Source organism: Paroedura picta, chromosome 2 (assembly GCF_049243985.1).
Source record: "Paroedura picta isolate Pp20150507F chromosome 2, Ppicta_v3.0, whole genome shotgun sequence".
Classification (NCBI taxonomy): Eukaryota; Metazoa; Chordata; class Lepidosauria; order Squamata; family Gekkonidae; genus Paroedura; species Paroedura picta.
In genome coordinates this window covers 139,253,395-139,268,906 of record NC_135370.1, presented here as the reverse complement: position 1 = coordinate 139,268,906, position 15,512 = coordinate 139,253,395, and the positions used below count along the sequence as shown (strand labels likewise).

General features: G+C 42.6%; 1 long non-coding RNA gene across 2 annotated transcripts; it reads left to right on the top strand.

Moving 5' to 3' along the window:
* The first annotated feature begins 1,073 nt into the window (after positions 1-1,073).
* Positions 1,074-14,334, top strand: LOC143828808 (uncharacterized). 2 transcript variants are annotated; one of them, XR_013227892.1, is made up of 5 exons: positions 1,074-1,158; positions 4,666-4,753; positions 5,286-5,609; positions 6,763-6,864; positions 14,203-14,334. It is a non-coding gene; the product is annotated as an uncharacterized LOC143828808 (long non-coding RNA). The 2 variants fall into 2 exon arrangements; XR_013227891.1 differs by lacking the exon at positions 4,666-4,753.
* The last annotated feature ends 1,178 nt before the right edge of the window (positions 14,335-15,512 follow it).

Here is a 15,512-nt window from a genome sequence, read left to right as displayed (position 1 = left end):
TTGTCTGGAGGAAGGGTCTAATCCGGACCCTTCCTCATCCCGGACACATCCCGCCTCAGAACGCCTTACCGTTTTATTTAGTCCATGGCGCCCACAGAGCCACGGGCAGTGTTAAGATAGTTCTGTGGGGGCCCACCTGGAAAGTGACCATATATGGTCATATAACCCAAAATATTTTTTAAAAAAATAAAATAGGTATTAAAATTAATTAATTCTCACCCAAGCGGCGAAAGCCTCATTGAGAAAGCCTGGTGTTTGCTGAGAGTCATTGGACCTGCATGTACAAAAGTCATGTGGGATGGGGGCTGGAGTATGGAGTATAGAGGAGAATTGGGTAAGATAAAAGCACATGCTAACGTAATGTCAACATTATATCAGAGAACATTGTGATATAATTACATAGAAATATGTTTATGTGCCCCATATCTCTGATTATAGGAAGGTGGGTAAGTAAATGAAAAAAACAAACAATGGCACCATTCACTGCATACTGCTACTTCAGATTTTTAACTTTTTTGATCTTTAAGCCATCATTTTAGTTTATGGCTATATAGTCACTTATTGAATCTGGAAATAGCAAAATGACTGAAAGTCTTTTAAAAATGTTTTTTAACCATCATTATTCAACATAAATCAAAGAGTTTCCATTTGTTATGTCATACCGCCTTTGTAGAATTATTTGTTGTTCTATTCCTATAAATGGTTGAATGTTAACAGATTCTTAAAGGTCTTAGGAAAGAAAATAATATGCTTTCTAGACAGAGCAAGTTTATCAGGCAGCCAAAGATTTATCAATACTGCTTGCATTTATTATCCCTCCAAGACTGTTAAGAATATGATTGTGTCAATAGAATTGAATCCAGGGAGCTTAAGAACTCTTCAGTCTAAAGGTTGGTGCACACATTAACATATCTGGTGGTGAGGGTAGCTGCAGTAATAGCCTACCTATCTTGAAGGATTACTGCCTTGGTGGCAATATTGAGAAATTTATAGTCTACTTTCATGTAAAAGTGTTTATTGCTATTATCATAGTCCCCATTCTTAGTCATCACTGATGAAATGTGATTATCATACAGTGTCCACATCAGCACCAATGGTATGGTAGACAAGAGTGGAGAACAATGGCATACAGTAAGAATTTCCAAATGTGATGAACAGGTAAGTGGAACAATTGTCACATGTGCAAGAATTTGTATTATTATTATTATTATTATTATTATTATTATTATTATTATTATTATTATTATTATTATTTAGATTTATTTCCCGCCACTCTCCGTAGGCTCATAGTAGGTCACAATAGTCCTAACCCCATTAAAATAACAATTAAAAGACTTTAAAAACAATCCCAACATGGCGGAAGCAATCCCAACATGGCAATCCCAACTTGGCGGAAGCTCTATCCCAGGGGTCATCAAACTGCGGCCCTCCAGATGTCAATGGACTACAATTCCCATGAGCCCCTGCCAGCATACCCCTGCTCTATCCTATTATTCCTATCCCCTGCTATCAGAGCGGCAGGGAGGGTGGGGAGGAGATCTAACTTACTAGTTGAGGAGGAGATCTAACTTACTTACATATATTTTAATATATATGGCTATATGTTTCACACTTCCCTGCATAGCTAGAAGTTCCTGGGTTTGTTTTGCTTTGAATGAGAGACTTATGACTATTTTTCTGACACTTGCATTTGGATTGATTCAAATGAGTTGGTCTGAAGTAGCACAATAAAATCAGAGTCCAGTAGCACCTTTAAGACCAACAAAGATTTATTCAAGGCATGAGCTTTCGAGTGATGCCCTGCTACTGAGCCACATTGTCATATTGTATTTGCACTGGGAAATTTTTGGGCACCGTTGGTGGCTCTCAGCAGTTCTAAATGTGAAAATGTGGTGCCTGTTAAAATTCCCTATTTCACATTATTATTAAATTAAAGAGGTCACATAATTATTAAAGAATGTTGTCCTACTTCACACCTAGTTGTGCAATGTAAGAGTGTCAAAGTGGGCCTGGGATGAATTCCCCACTTACTTCATGAGACAGATTCTTCCAATTGTTTAGAAGAGTGAGGTATGAAAAGCTAAATAAATAAAACCAGTATCAGTTCATTATTATTTCATGTGATGAGATGTTCAATCTGAAACAGGATACAGGTATCTTCTGATATAGGAACAACAAAATTCCTAATATACCCAGGGTTAGTCCTTGCCTCAAAGTTTGCCTCTCCCTCCCCACTATCACCTGGTATGTGTACCTGTAAGGTAAGGTCTGGAAATCCACAAGAGATTGATAGATGGAGATATGGGAGACGCCATCATGTCAGCCGTGTACCATCATTTCCTGGCTAAATAAGAAATGGCATCACACCACTTCTGGATTAAGTGAAAGAAAGGATAGTAACAGGAACAAACATACAACCTAATCTTTAAACAGCCCGTGGCGCCACGGGTGCCACGGACTAAATAATTCGTTAAGCCCCCTAGAGGTGGGCTTTGTCCGTGATGAGGAAGGGTCCGGGTTGGACCCTTCCTCACGACAGACAATCGGAGGGACCAATCGGCAGGCGCTTTGCGCCTGCCGATTGGTCCCTCCGATTCCCAGCCTGAGCAACTGCGAGCCGCGCTGTGCGTGGCTCGCAGTTGCTCCCGGACTGATGCGGCGAGATCGCCGCGTCAGACCGCCGCCCGAGGGAACCCCCAGCAGTCGCGCGAAGCGCGGCTGCTGGGGGTTCCCTCCCTGCTGGACTCACGCGCCTTCTCCCCTTTCAAAACCCCTTTTTATAAAGGGGCTTTGAAACTAGTTCCCATATAATTGGGGACACCATTCCAGAAAAAAGAAGTTCATGTTTCTCAAGAATACCCTGACAAGGGCTTTTCCAGAAGTTAAAATCATAGCTGAAAACCTTGCTACAGTAGCAGGCTTTCTGTATCTATTTTATATAATTTTTATATAATTGTTTGTTTGTTTATTAAATTGGATACCACCTTTCCCAAGGATTCAATGTGAATTACATCATAAAAAATACAATAATACATCAATACAGTACAGTCGAAACTATGTTATTATTATTTTTAAAAAATAGGCTGATTAAAAACTGTTTCCTGTGACACTAACTCAGAGGGATAGGAGCAAATTACCTACCTCAACAGTGGTGGAGGGGAGGCAACAAAGATGGTGAGAGATTTGGAGACCGAGACATATGAAGAAATGTTGGGGGACCCTGGTCTGTTTAGCCTGGAGAGGAGACGACTGAGAGGGGATTTGAAAACCATCTTCAAGTATTTAAAAGGCTGCCATATAGAACCAATGGGATGAAATTAATTCAAAAGAACTTCCGTCTCAATATCCGGAAGAAGTTCCTGACAATTAGAGCAGTTTCTCAGTGGAAATGGCTTCTTTGGGAGGTGGTGGGTTCTCCATCTTTGGAAATTTTTAAACAGAGGCTGGATAGCCATCTGACGGAAAGGCTGATTCTGTGAACGCTAAAGGGGGTGGCAGGTTACAGTGGATGAGTGATAGGATTGTGAGTGTCCTGCATAGTGCAGGGGGTTGGACTAGATGAGCCATGAGGTCCCTTCCAACTCTATTATGCTATGATTCTAAGTGCAACAGCAAGAGTGTAACTATGGTGATTCAGTATTGCTAGGTATACTTACTTATGTGCATTTCTCATGAATGCCTAGGGAGGCCTCAACCGAAACCCTGGCAGATCTGACTTGCAGGCCCTGTGGAACTGTTTAAAGCTCATCTGTGAGAGCATTCCACGAGGTCTGGGTGTAAACTGCACAGAGCTTTAATTCCAGTCCCAGGTCCATTCAGTCCCTGCTGTCTACACAGAATGCAATTTCCGTTTGGATTTTGGGCAATTTAAATTTTCCTTCTGGAGCAAGGATTGATCCGGAGTGACCCTACCTTTATTGTGCGATATCTTAGAGTGCTTTTAACCCTCAATATTTTTCAAATCAGGATTGGGAAAGCAAGCTCCGTGGTAGAGAGCCTCTGATAGGCTACACCTGCTCATGTGACAAGCTTGCCTTAAAGGAGAAGCCTCTAATTTCTCTCAATTTCTGTCACTCCTGGATTTTTTCTCCCTTCTCTGCCTTTTTCGATCCTCCCCCCTTCCCCTCCAAGAAAAGAAAGAAGCTCCCTGCTTGGCTCCTCTACCCCCCCCCCTTCAAGAAAAGAAAGAAAGAGGCTTGGCTCCCCCCCCCTTCTGAACTACCCTAACGTGCAGAACTCTTTTCTGTTTCGATGGGGAGGGAGAGGAAGAGGAAGACCCGAGTTCAAAGCGATATGGATTCAACAGGACTGACAATGGAATAAACAAAGTATGTGCAGACTCTGCCCTGCTTTACTTCTCTGGAGCCAGGGATCATTAGCAGAAATGTGGTTGTATACATAAGGTGTAGCTGGCACTTTCCCCAAACATTTGGTCTGTCACTTATAATTCACTTTTATTTTACTGTTGGCTTATTAATCAGTTCATGCCCTTCCCCCCATCTCTGAGTACCTAATGCAACACAACAGAATTTAGCAGTCATTGTACTTATCACTCATGGCATTTAGATAAAAGGCAGCTGGTATATTTCTGCTGCTCTGGAAGGGTGCTCAAACAAACAGACTGCTATTAAGTAGGCACATTCGTTTTTTTCTCAGCAAATATAGAAATAACGATAGATGCAGAAAACACAGGGAGAAAAACGATATCTTCACATCAAAGAGTAGATCACTCAAACTGATATTCTTCTCACCGGTATGACTTTTGTCAGTCATTTTCTTAATGACAAGGACAGGTTTTCACTCAAGGTGTCCTTTGCAAGCCAAATAAAGAGAAACAATGTCATCTGGTTTTGGTTTCCCTGGCACATCAACCAAATTGTCAACTAGATTCTTATTTTCACTTGGGGGAAAGAACAGAAAGAATGCTCAATTTAATTTCCAGACTGCACCTACAATGCACAGCTGTCAAAGCATTAGAGGAAGTTTCTTTGGGGCTGGAAACCAGCAGCTTCAGGTCTGCAGACAAAAGATTTATCTTGCTACAAGCCGAGAAGGTGAAAGAAATGCTAAAGACCTCTTTGCTAATTGGTTTGATAATCAAGCTTCTTAGATGTCCATATCAGCTCCTGCAGTACCCAATAGCTGTTTCTTTAGTCATGTTGAGTTCTAATTCCTGGAAATTGAGCTACCATTGCCCATGGCCTTTTTCAGTTCTGGTTGTAGTTAGTCCAGCCAATTCCTGCTTCTCTCCTGCATTGTTGCTTTTACTCATTCTTGCTCCATAGATCATTCTCTGCATGCTGATGAGAACCTGATACTTGCTTGCTCATAAAAATTCCAAGGATGGAACTGACACCCCAGCCCTTTTATTGATTCTTGCCTCAGACACCTGCTATATGCAGTCCTTCTTGCAAGACAGTCTTCTGATTCTGGCTCACAAGTCTTCATGCAACTCTGAAGTGTATACTTTTGAATTGATCAAGAAAACACACCACAAATGGGTCTCCACAAATGAGTCTTTTGCACTGGAGGCACAAAGGTCTGGTGCATGCATTTGTGGGGTGTACACATGATGTCACTTGCTTGGGCTGCCCATTGTCTGGAGACAGGTAATCTTATATGTTCTTTATTAATACAGTACGTAAAGGCTGCTGTATTTGAGCCATATTGTTCCAGACTTTTTCACTAAGCCTAGCCACACCTGATGTTGACAGATGGTGAGGGGCAATTAGGTGCTCAAAGTATTTGGAATGTGAATCATATAAATACTTGGCAGGATGAAGCTATTTTCTGTTCTTGTGTAAAAATAATCTCCAAGTGGCCCTTTGCCACTTGAAAACTTAAGAGAAAGTTCGTAGAGAAAGTTCTAAGCAATCTTTGGGAAGCTAACATGGACAGAGCTGAGTATGCCTTTAACTGATGAAGGGTCAAATCCAATTAGTACCCCCCACCAAAAAAAGAGAGAGAACTGTTGCTTGTTCTTGCCCCTTGAGCATCAATGTTGTTCATGAACAGTTCTTGCCTATTGTTTTTGCTGCCTTGTAGAGCAACCCTCTACTATGCCTAGTCAGGGAGATCCATAGCAGCACAGGAGTTTGCAGCTAGATGATGGGAATGACCTTGACACTGACTCCTCCTCTTTGTGTCATGGGACTTTGATGGCACTTGTGTTACTTGTGAAGGTCACATGATTTGGTGTCACCAGCTTGCAGTTATTGCCATCTTGGGTGTTTGGAAGAAGTTTGAAAAGTATGAAGGCCACTGACCTACAGAATTTTTCTATTATAAGAAAATATTATTTCTGAATTAATTACCAACCCCAAACAGAGAGAAAATCCAGCATTTAGGAGAATGATTCGCAGGGGAGAATCAGTTTGTGAGAAATAGTTCAGCTATACTCATGCTGTTTTATTAATTTTCTACTGTTTCTTCTCTCCACCTAAGTTAAAAAGTTGGAAAACACCAGCAGTGAAAAAGACTGGTGGGGAGGGGACAGTTGCAGGAGATAAAACACCTGTGGACTCTGAAAAGCACTCCATTGCTACCTTCTATTTTTTTATGCAAGCTGGGAAACACTTGTTTGTTGGCATTGCATGTAATTCTGCCCTGAAAAATGGCAGCACATAATTGCACGAGAATTACTAATGAGCACAGGCTGGTACATACATGATTGTACCTGCTATTTTTCATAATTGCATCGTGGTTGCACCATGGTTTCCTATGTGATCACGGGAAGGAATCGTTGTATCTGCTCACTTCTAGGGGAAACTGTGTTTGCTGCTTAGGAATATGTGATCCTAAAAGGAGAAGACACATAGGAAAATACAGAATGCTGAAATCTATTGAAACAAATATAGTGCACAGGTAAATAAATTACCTTTTCTCTTTCATTTAACAGTCTACCAAACTAAACTTGGCAGCAGCTCTACAGTCTTTGGAATATAAAAGACCATAGCTAACAAGAAATTTGATCCCAAGAGCACCCTGTTTATTTCTTTAGTAGTCAGTTTCAACCAAATTTGATCTTCACACAGGAACTGCGGTTCTTAGAATCTGCAGATTAGATTAAATATAATCCACTTTGGTATAGTGGTTAAGAGTGGCAGTTCCTAATCTGGTGAACCAGGTTTGTGGTGAACCTCCACGTGCATCCAACTGGATGATCTTCAGCCAGTCACAGTCTTGTTAGAGCTGGTCTCAGAGCAGTATCTCTCAGAGGTCTCTCAGCCCCACCTACCTCACAGGATGTCTGTTGTGGGAAGAGGAAGGGAAGGTGATTGTAAGCCACTGAGAATCCTTTGGTTAGTGAAAATTTGGGAAAACCAACTATTAACTCCCTATTTACCAAAATAAAATCAAACTACTCATCCATCAAATATCTCCGTGCCTCCAATGCTGACATATTGCAGTAGTCTGTCATTAATTGGTCAGGGCGTCAGTTCAAAGACTGCAAGAAACTGGGGTTCCAGTTGCCATTCCCTTGCAAGTTTAATTTTTGCCCTCATTTTTGGTCTCAGAGCTGGTCTCAGAGCAGTATCTCTCAGAGGTCTCTCAGCCCCACCTACCTCACAGGATGTCTGTTGTGGGAAGAGGAAGGGAAGGTGATTGTAAGCCACTGAGAATCCTTTGGTTAGTGAAAATTTGGGGAAACCAACTATTAACTCCCTATTTACCAAAATAAAATCAAACTACTCATCCATCAAATATCTGTAAACTGATCCAGTGATTGGTGCTGTGAATGGGCAAGACAGATCTTTCTAAGAATCTGAAAAGAACTCCAGGGTCGAGTTTGCACTTGGCTTTTTGTTCTCTCCCAGCTCGAATAAAATCTCCACTGTGCCCTTCATTCGATTTACATTTTGATTTTGGGAGCTTTAAATTTTCCCTCTGTAACATCCATGATTGAGTCTGCAGTGACATTAAATTTTCTCTGTGATATCCAGGAGTGGATATAACTTGCTACATTTGAGAAAAGTGCTGTGAAAGCCCCAGTATTACAAGTGTAGATGTTGGCATTTTGCTGGATTAACTTCCTTCCCCTTCTCCGTGCCTCCAATGCTGACATATTGCAGTAGTCTGTCATTAATTGGTCAGGGCGTCAGTTCAAAGACTGCAAGAAACTGGGGTTCCAGTTGCCATTCCCTTGCAAGTTTAATTTTTGCCCTCATTTTTGGAATTGTTTTTAAGTGACTGTGCTCCAAAAACTCACTGTTCTGTAAACAGAGATTTGTCTTCTGGAGTGTCCCCCCCTTCTCTCCTGATGTTGATGCTTCACCCTACCCCACTCAGGCTGCAGGAAAAGAAAAATAAACAAGCAGCCTCATGCTCCACTTGCCCCTTCCCCAGCTTCCTCAACAAAAGGCAGGAAATAAATCCCTCTTTAGCCATGTGCCCCTTCAGTGCCAACTGGAGCTTCACGTGACCACTGTTCCCCGCACCCCAATCAAGTGGGAAGGAGAAAGGGACCAGCAATTGGGACATAATACAGTGCAAAAGGCACGGACATCATGGGACCTGTTTCAGGTCGGGAAAAGGAAGGCTGCAGATACACTGGAAAATCCAGCTTCAGAACTATTTGAATTCACCAGGATTGAGAATGGGGGAAAATGTAAGTGCAGCTTAGACCCAGGTTTGCTGGAAAAAATGTGTAATCTAAAATTAAAATTATACCAATTTTTAAAAAATAATGACAAAATGAGTGCTTGTAGCTTTAAGCAATGAATTCCCTCAATGGCTGTTGCTAGGCGACCACAGTTTTCCAGGGTGATTTTCTATGAGTAAAAAGACAGTGGCACAGGGCATGGTCATTACCTGGCCTATTTTTGGCTGAAGAACTCATTGGGGTCAGGCATTACTAGGGTTGCCAGTTCCAGGGTGGGCATTTCTTAAAGATTTGTGGTGGAGTCTGGGGGGGGGCAGGACTTGGGGAGGGGAGAGGCCTCAGTCAAATATAATGCAATAGAGGCCACCCTCTAAAGCCAGTTTGGTGTAGTGTTTAGGAGTGCGGACTTCTAATCTGGCATGCCGGGTTCGATTCTGCACTCCCCCACATGCAGCCAGCTGGGTGACCTTGGGCTCGCCACGGCACTGATAAAACTGTTCTGACTGAGCAGGAATATCAGGGCTCTCTCAGCCTCACCCACCCCACAGGGTGTCTGTTGTGGGGAGAGGAATGGGAAGGCGACTGTAAGCCGCTTTGAGCCTCCTTCGGGTAGGGAAAAGCGGCATATAAGAACCAACTCTTCTTCTTCTTCTTCTTCTTCTTCTTCTTCTTCTTCTTCTTCTTCTTCTTCTTCTTCTTCTTCTTCTTCTTCTTCTTCTTCTTCTAAAGCAGTCATTTTCTCCAGGGGGGCAGAATTCATTGTAATTGTAGGGTATCTAAAAGTCCAACCTGGAATTTGGCAGCCCTAGGCCTGGAAGCAATTTCTGGGTGATTTGATACCACCTGACTTGCATGACTCACATAGGCATGGCAGTGACTTCAGCAGTAGTCACCCTATGAAGGTCAGTGTGGTCTAGTGGTTAGAGCTTCAGAGTAGGTCCTGGGAGATCAACATTCAAAATCTCATCTTGCTGTGGAAGCTCACTGGGTAATTTTGAATCAGTCTGTTGTGCAGATAAAATGGAGAGGAAAATAATGTGAGCTGCTGCAATGTTTCCCACTGTGGAGAAAGGTGGGGATAAGTGGAGAAGATTAATAATAAATACAGCTGAAGAAACAGATAAAAGGTGAATGACTGAGAAGAAAAGAATGAGGCAGGAAAGAGGAAAAGGACATGGTGGTTGCCAGAAAGGCATAGAGAAGAAATTATTTGGAGAGGGGAATACAAGGAAGAGGATACAGCGGAAATGAACTCTCATCCCACTAGTGTTTGATGGTTTTCTACCATGCAAGTGGACTCTGGAGATGAACTTTCATCCTGGGGGTTCCCCAGGTCCAACCTGTAGGGTTGAATCTCTTGGGGAAGGGGGAGGTTTGAACCACAGTTGCCAACCTCCATGTAGGAGCTGGACTTTCCCCAGAATTACAACTGCTCGCCAAGTGATAGAGGTCAATTCCCGTGGAGAAATTTGTTACTTTAGAGGGTGAACTCTATAGCATTACCCTGCTGAGATTGCTTCCCTCCCCAAACTTCACGCTCCCCAAGCTCCATCCCCCCAACATCCATGAATTTCCCAACTTGGAATTGGCAACCCGAAGAGGAAACTGATCTCTGTTTGATGCCATGAGATCTCCAGACCCCACCTGTAGGTTAAAGGTAAAGGTAAAGGTATCCCAGACATGACCGAGTCATGTCTGACCCTTGGGGTGATGCCCTCTAGCATTTTCATGGCAGACTCAATACGGGGTGGTTTGCCAGTGCCTTCCCCAGTCATTACTGTTTACCCCCCAGCAAGCTGGGTTCTCATTTTACCGACCTCGGAAGAATGGAAGGCTGAGTCAACCCTGAGCCGGCTGGTGGGATCGAACTTCCAGCCTCATGGGCAGAGCTTTCAGACTGCATAACTGCTGCCTTACCACTCTGTGCCACAAGAGGCTCTACCTGGAGGTTACAACAACCAAATATTGGTGTACACAGTAAATGGACAACTCCAGAAAGAATGGGGCTGTGTAAGAGTGGCTCTTGAACCTCGGTAAATAATGCCTCCAAAAGTGAAAAATAATCTTTAAACTGCTCCTGTGGAGCGGTATAAATAAAGGAGTAAGGGCTAAAGGGGAGGAGAAAGGGGCAGGCCGAGTCCGTGATAAAAACTTGGAGGGGGCCAATCAGGAGCTTCACAGCTCCTGATTGACCCCTCCAAGTATCACTCCAGGGCCAAGTGGCCTAATTGTCCCGTCCTCGGCTCGGCTGTCCGGGGAGTTGCCACGGGAAGAAGAGCCTTCTCCGCAGTCGAGTCGCCTGGTCCTACAGGGTTCGCCGCCGGTAAAGGCAAAGATGCGGGGGCCCTACTCCTTTCCTGCCCATGAGGCTGCCATGTTGCAGATGCGACGCCTCTGCTCTTCTCGCAGCGTCGAACATGGGGCGGCGCGGGGGGAGCGTGGAGCACGCAACGCCCGGCCGGGAGAATGGGAGGCCCCTGGAAGCCTTCGCCCTGCAAAGGCTTAGCCGGGGAGGGGGCCTAGCGCCCATTTTATTGTGAAATAAAATGGGCTTTCTCCCTAGTTATTTATAAAATTGGGAGCAAATACAAAGGGTTTTTATTATGCTTTTTAACTGGAGTTGTACTTATTGCTTACTGTAAAAACAATTATAAAATGGTCTCCTACAAATACGTTTAAGATTATTTTGTTTCCTGTTAGTATGCATGAGCCAATTTTTGCAGTTGTTGGAGTAGCATTTCTGGAGTTGTGTGAAGGGGGGGGAAAGCCATATTGAACAGTCTTTTCTTAAATAAGGTATCAAGGCTACGATCATAATGTCATCATCTTCAACATCTATATACACACTGAAGAAATATGATAAAGTTGCTTATGGCTTGAAGGGTTTGACTTTGAAGATTTAGAGAAATTTAAGCATAATGGGCAAAGTAAACACTGAAGGTTTTTTTTGCATACTTTCTGTTTTAGTGAGTAACTTAAATTGGTATTTTTCTTCCTTCATCCACTTTCACCCCAGTTAGTTTTCCCACTTAAGGTTAAAAATAAAAAGGGTAAGTTGCTCATTTATGCATATATATAAATATATATCGATAAAATCCAGAACAAGCTTTTATTAGGACATAAGCATGTGCATACAATATTTCCTCTTGCTTGATCTAATGTAGAGGCAAAAATATTCTTTTTAGAGTGTTCTTCTTTCCAGACGTGTGGATTGTTTTGTTTTTTTTAATCCAGAAGAAAGCCTAAAGCTTTTGTATACACAGGGGGGAGAATATACTGGCTGTCCTTGGGGGAGGGGGGAGTATATACTGTCCAACTTTTTCTCTTCCATAGCAGACTTTGGCAAAATATGCTTTCAGAGGCAGAAAGCATCTCATTTTATTTGGTATCAGTTCTGTGCTTTTTTGACTCCAAAATCTTTTTTTTTTAAGAATCCAGTTAGCTTTAGATGAAAAGATGCCTTTTGAATTCATATTTATCACTGAGTTGAATGCCAGAAAGAGAAGCCAAGTGAACTGGTCAGACCTCTAGCTGTCAATCTCAACTTTGCCAGCAATTTTTAAATCTAGTTCTATTTTCCTTTAGGATGCTAAAAGATTATTCTTTTGTATAGCAGTGTATAATTCTAAAAACTATATGTGATCTTAATAATCAGTTCTTAATATATTCGTTTGTGCTTATTAGACAACTGAGAAACAAACATCAGTATATCTTATTGCTGTCATGGTCCTATCTGTGGATACTTAAATCCTTATACTGGGAATATGGACAGGCAAGATAAATCTTTCTGCAGACCTGAAACAGCTTCTCATCTGCAGAAAAAAAAATGGCATAACCCCTCACACACACGATAAAAGGGCTACCTGGAGCATTAAAAAGTTCCCTCAGTGGTTGTTGCTAAGCAACCACAACTGTACTGTCAGACTTCAAGAAAATATTTCTATAAGGAAAAAAAGGGGAGGGGAGCTTTCCAGGGCTGTTTTGGCTTTTGAGGAAGGGAGGACTCATTGGGGCCAAGCTTTTTAAATGTATTTTTACAGTTTGGTCTGAAAGATCGTAAATAATTGTTGTTGTGGAAGTTCACTGGATGATTTTGGGTCAGTAGTATACTCTCATCCTAACTTATCCAATTGGGTTGCTTTGAGGATAAACTGCAGGAGAGTAGAATGATGTAAGGGTAGAAAAAATGTATCCCCCCCCCCCCATAAGACCTCATAGTTTCCCACTTGTTCTCTATATCTTGAAAGCTGAGGAAATGGCTAGATGGTGAAAGGATGAGTGCCAGAGTGTGATTTGAGAGACCCAGACTCAGATCCTTTCTCTACTATAAGCTTATTGGTTGGCCTTGACCAGATCGTGTCTCTGAGCATAATCCACCATATAAGAGTATTGTATGAGGAGAATGTGTGCTACTCTGAACCCTTTTGTGGGATGGATAGGATAATAACAATCACAATGAATAACATGGCTTTCCCTGACTGAAATGGGTCATATCTTCTGTCAGGGCCCTTGCAAAAGAAAGAGTCCTTTAAAGGCTGTAGACATTTTCTAAAAGCCAGTCCAAGGTGCACACACAAGAGAAGATTACCTGGATACAGCACAGACTAAAAGTCCATTACTACTACTATATATTCTATGTCTGTCATTTCAGAAATAACACAGATTTTTTCCCCCTTCATGACTCATGAGATTGTTTGCTTGGGCTGGGATGAGGAGAGGATGTTACAGATTTGTACGGACACAAACAAATGATGGTTAGGTTCTGCTGAAGAGAAGGGAAGACGTGTAGAAACAGAGATTTGCAATTTGGAAAAGACAAAGAAAATAATAACTCAACTCAAAAGGAAGCAGATTGTGGAATGTGATGGGATGGGATGTAGTGGATTTGCCGCTTTGTAGGTGAACCTCTTTGTCTCTCCTCATATTTGTATAACTCTGTCTATCTCACATGCACATATGTCTGCAATGGCCTATGGCCTAGTGCAATAAAGTTTGACACATGCACATATGCACTTATCTCATCCCAACACACACATGAAGAAAAACCAAACCTGGGAAACACTACATCTGGAACAGGACTGGTCCCGTATGTTGTGGTGCCCTGGGCACAAAATGCCCAGGGGCCCCTCCCTCCTCTATTCACCATCATGACACTCATTCACGCCTTTCTTCCAGGCCATCCACCTCTCTACCTGCCTGTTTTTCTTCCTTCCCCACACCTACGGATCATGTGTCCTTTTTCTGATAGTACTGGGTGAACTGTGCAGATATTAATACCAACACTGTGCCTGCCAGAAGTGCCACCATTCCTTCCCTGGAAAAATGTGCTTAGAAGTCTTTGCAGCAGTGGGCCTTGCCAGAAACCCTGGGCCCTGGCAGCTGCCCCACCTCTAGGTATGCTGACAAAATACCTGCTCTGGATCATCTTGCTGCTTGGGGAAATGCATAGCAAAATCTAAAGTATTGCAATTTAGGTGGCCAGATAATGACTAGCAACCAGATGGAACCTGGAGGGTTGACAGTGACATGGAGGGCTCTGATGGACAATGGCATTATATCACTTCTGTGAAAAATATGTCAATGACATTGCATCTCTCTAGGAATCCCTGGAAACTCTACTGTTGCTGGATTTTTTTCTCCCATCATCTGCCAGAGTGCTGTTGGGCAACAGGAACTAGAGGCAAGAGGTGTCCTAGGAAAATGGCAAGTTTAATTGTAATTAATCAGTCCCATCTATTCTTTAGCCATTCACTGAGGTTTGCAGCTTGAAAAAATCATACTTTTCAGATCTGGATATTGAGACCTGAAAGATATTAGCATCCTCAGTGATCTGAGTTCCAAATACCTATAAAGTTATTTTTGTTCAGGATTCCAATATTATTCAGTGACATTACTCCTTACGGAATTCATTATTTTCTATAGAAATTACAGCAGAACTGCTGATGCCTGTCCATTAAATAACCCCTTATATTCTATATAGTAGCGCAGTGTACATTCATTAGGATATTTCTGTTACTTGATGATTTTATAATCTTTAGAATATGTTTTTATTGGATATGCCAATAAAAAGCATATTCAAGGTCTATAAACCTGGGGTGGGGTTGAACAGCTGTATAATTTACTACTGACAATGAATGAGTGAAAAATCTGTGACAGTATTCTGCAGACTAAACTGGTTCTTTTGTCTCCTGTTTCATCTGCACAACAGCCCTGTGCAGTAGGCCTCATTTTTCAATTCAACAACAACCTGTGTGGGAGGCCTTAAATGTTTCTCCTCTACCACAATCCTGTCCAAAGTAGCCCTTTCTGCCTGGGGAGCTGATCTTTATACTCTGCAGGAAAGCTGTAATTCCAGGAGCTCTCCAGGCCCCACCTGGAGGTTGGCTACACCTAGGTTGGAAATATTCCTGGAGGTTTGGAGGTGGGACTTCAAAATCGTACAATGCCTCAGAGTCCAGCCTTCAAAGAAGCCATTTTTGCCTGCAGTTGGGAGGGAGTGATGCAGGTGTGTCCCTCCTGGGCTATGGGCTATGGCCAGCCCTTACCAGCAACTGTTTGTATTCTGGGGTGCAGACAGGCAAACCAGCATCAGTCCTGTGAGTCTGGAAAGTGCAGGAAGATCTAAATAAATATTTTCAGCCTTTGGGTAGTAAACAACAGGGTACAAAAATTTGTTCTTCTTCTAAGGAGCAACCATGAAAGAAGTATGCGGGCACATAACATTTTATGCCACAATTCCCAAAGGTCAGTCCTCTCCCAAACTCAATGAACATTCCACACCACAGGTTGTTGACACCCATATCTCCACACCCATGCCCTCATTTGCCACCATGCCACCACAACCTCCCACACAACACACACATTCAACCCCATGCCCTTACAGACTGGACAACTCCTCCCCTTCCTCTCC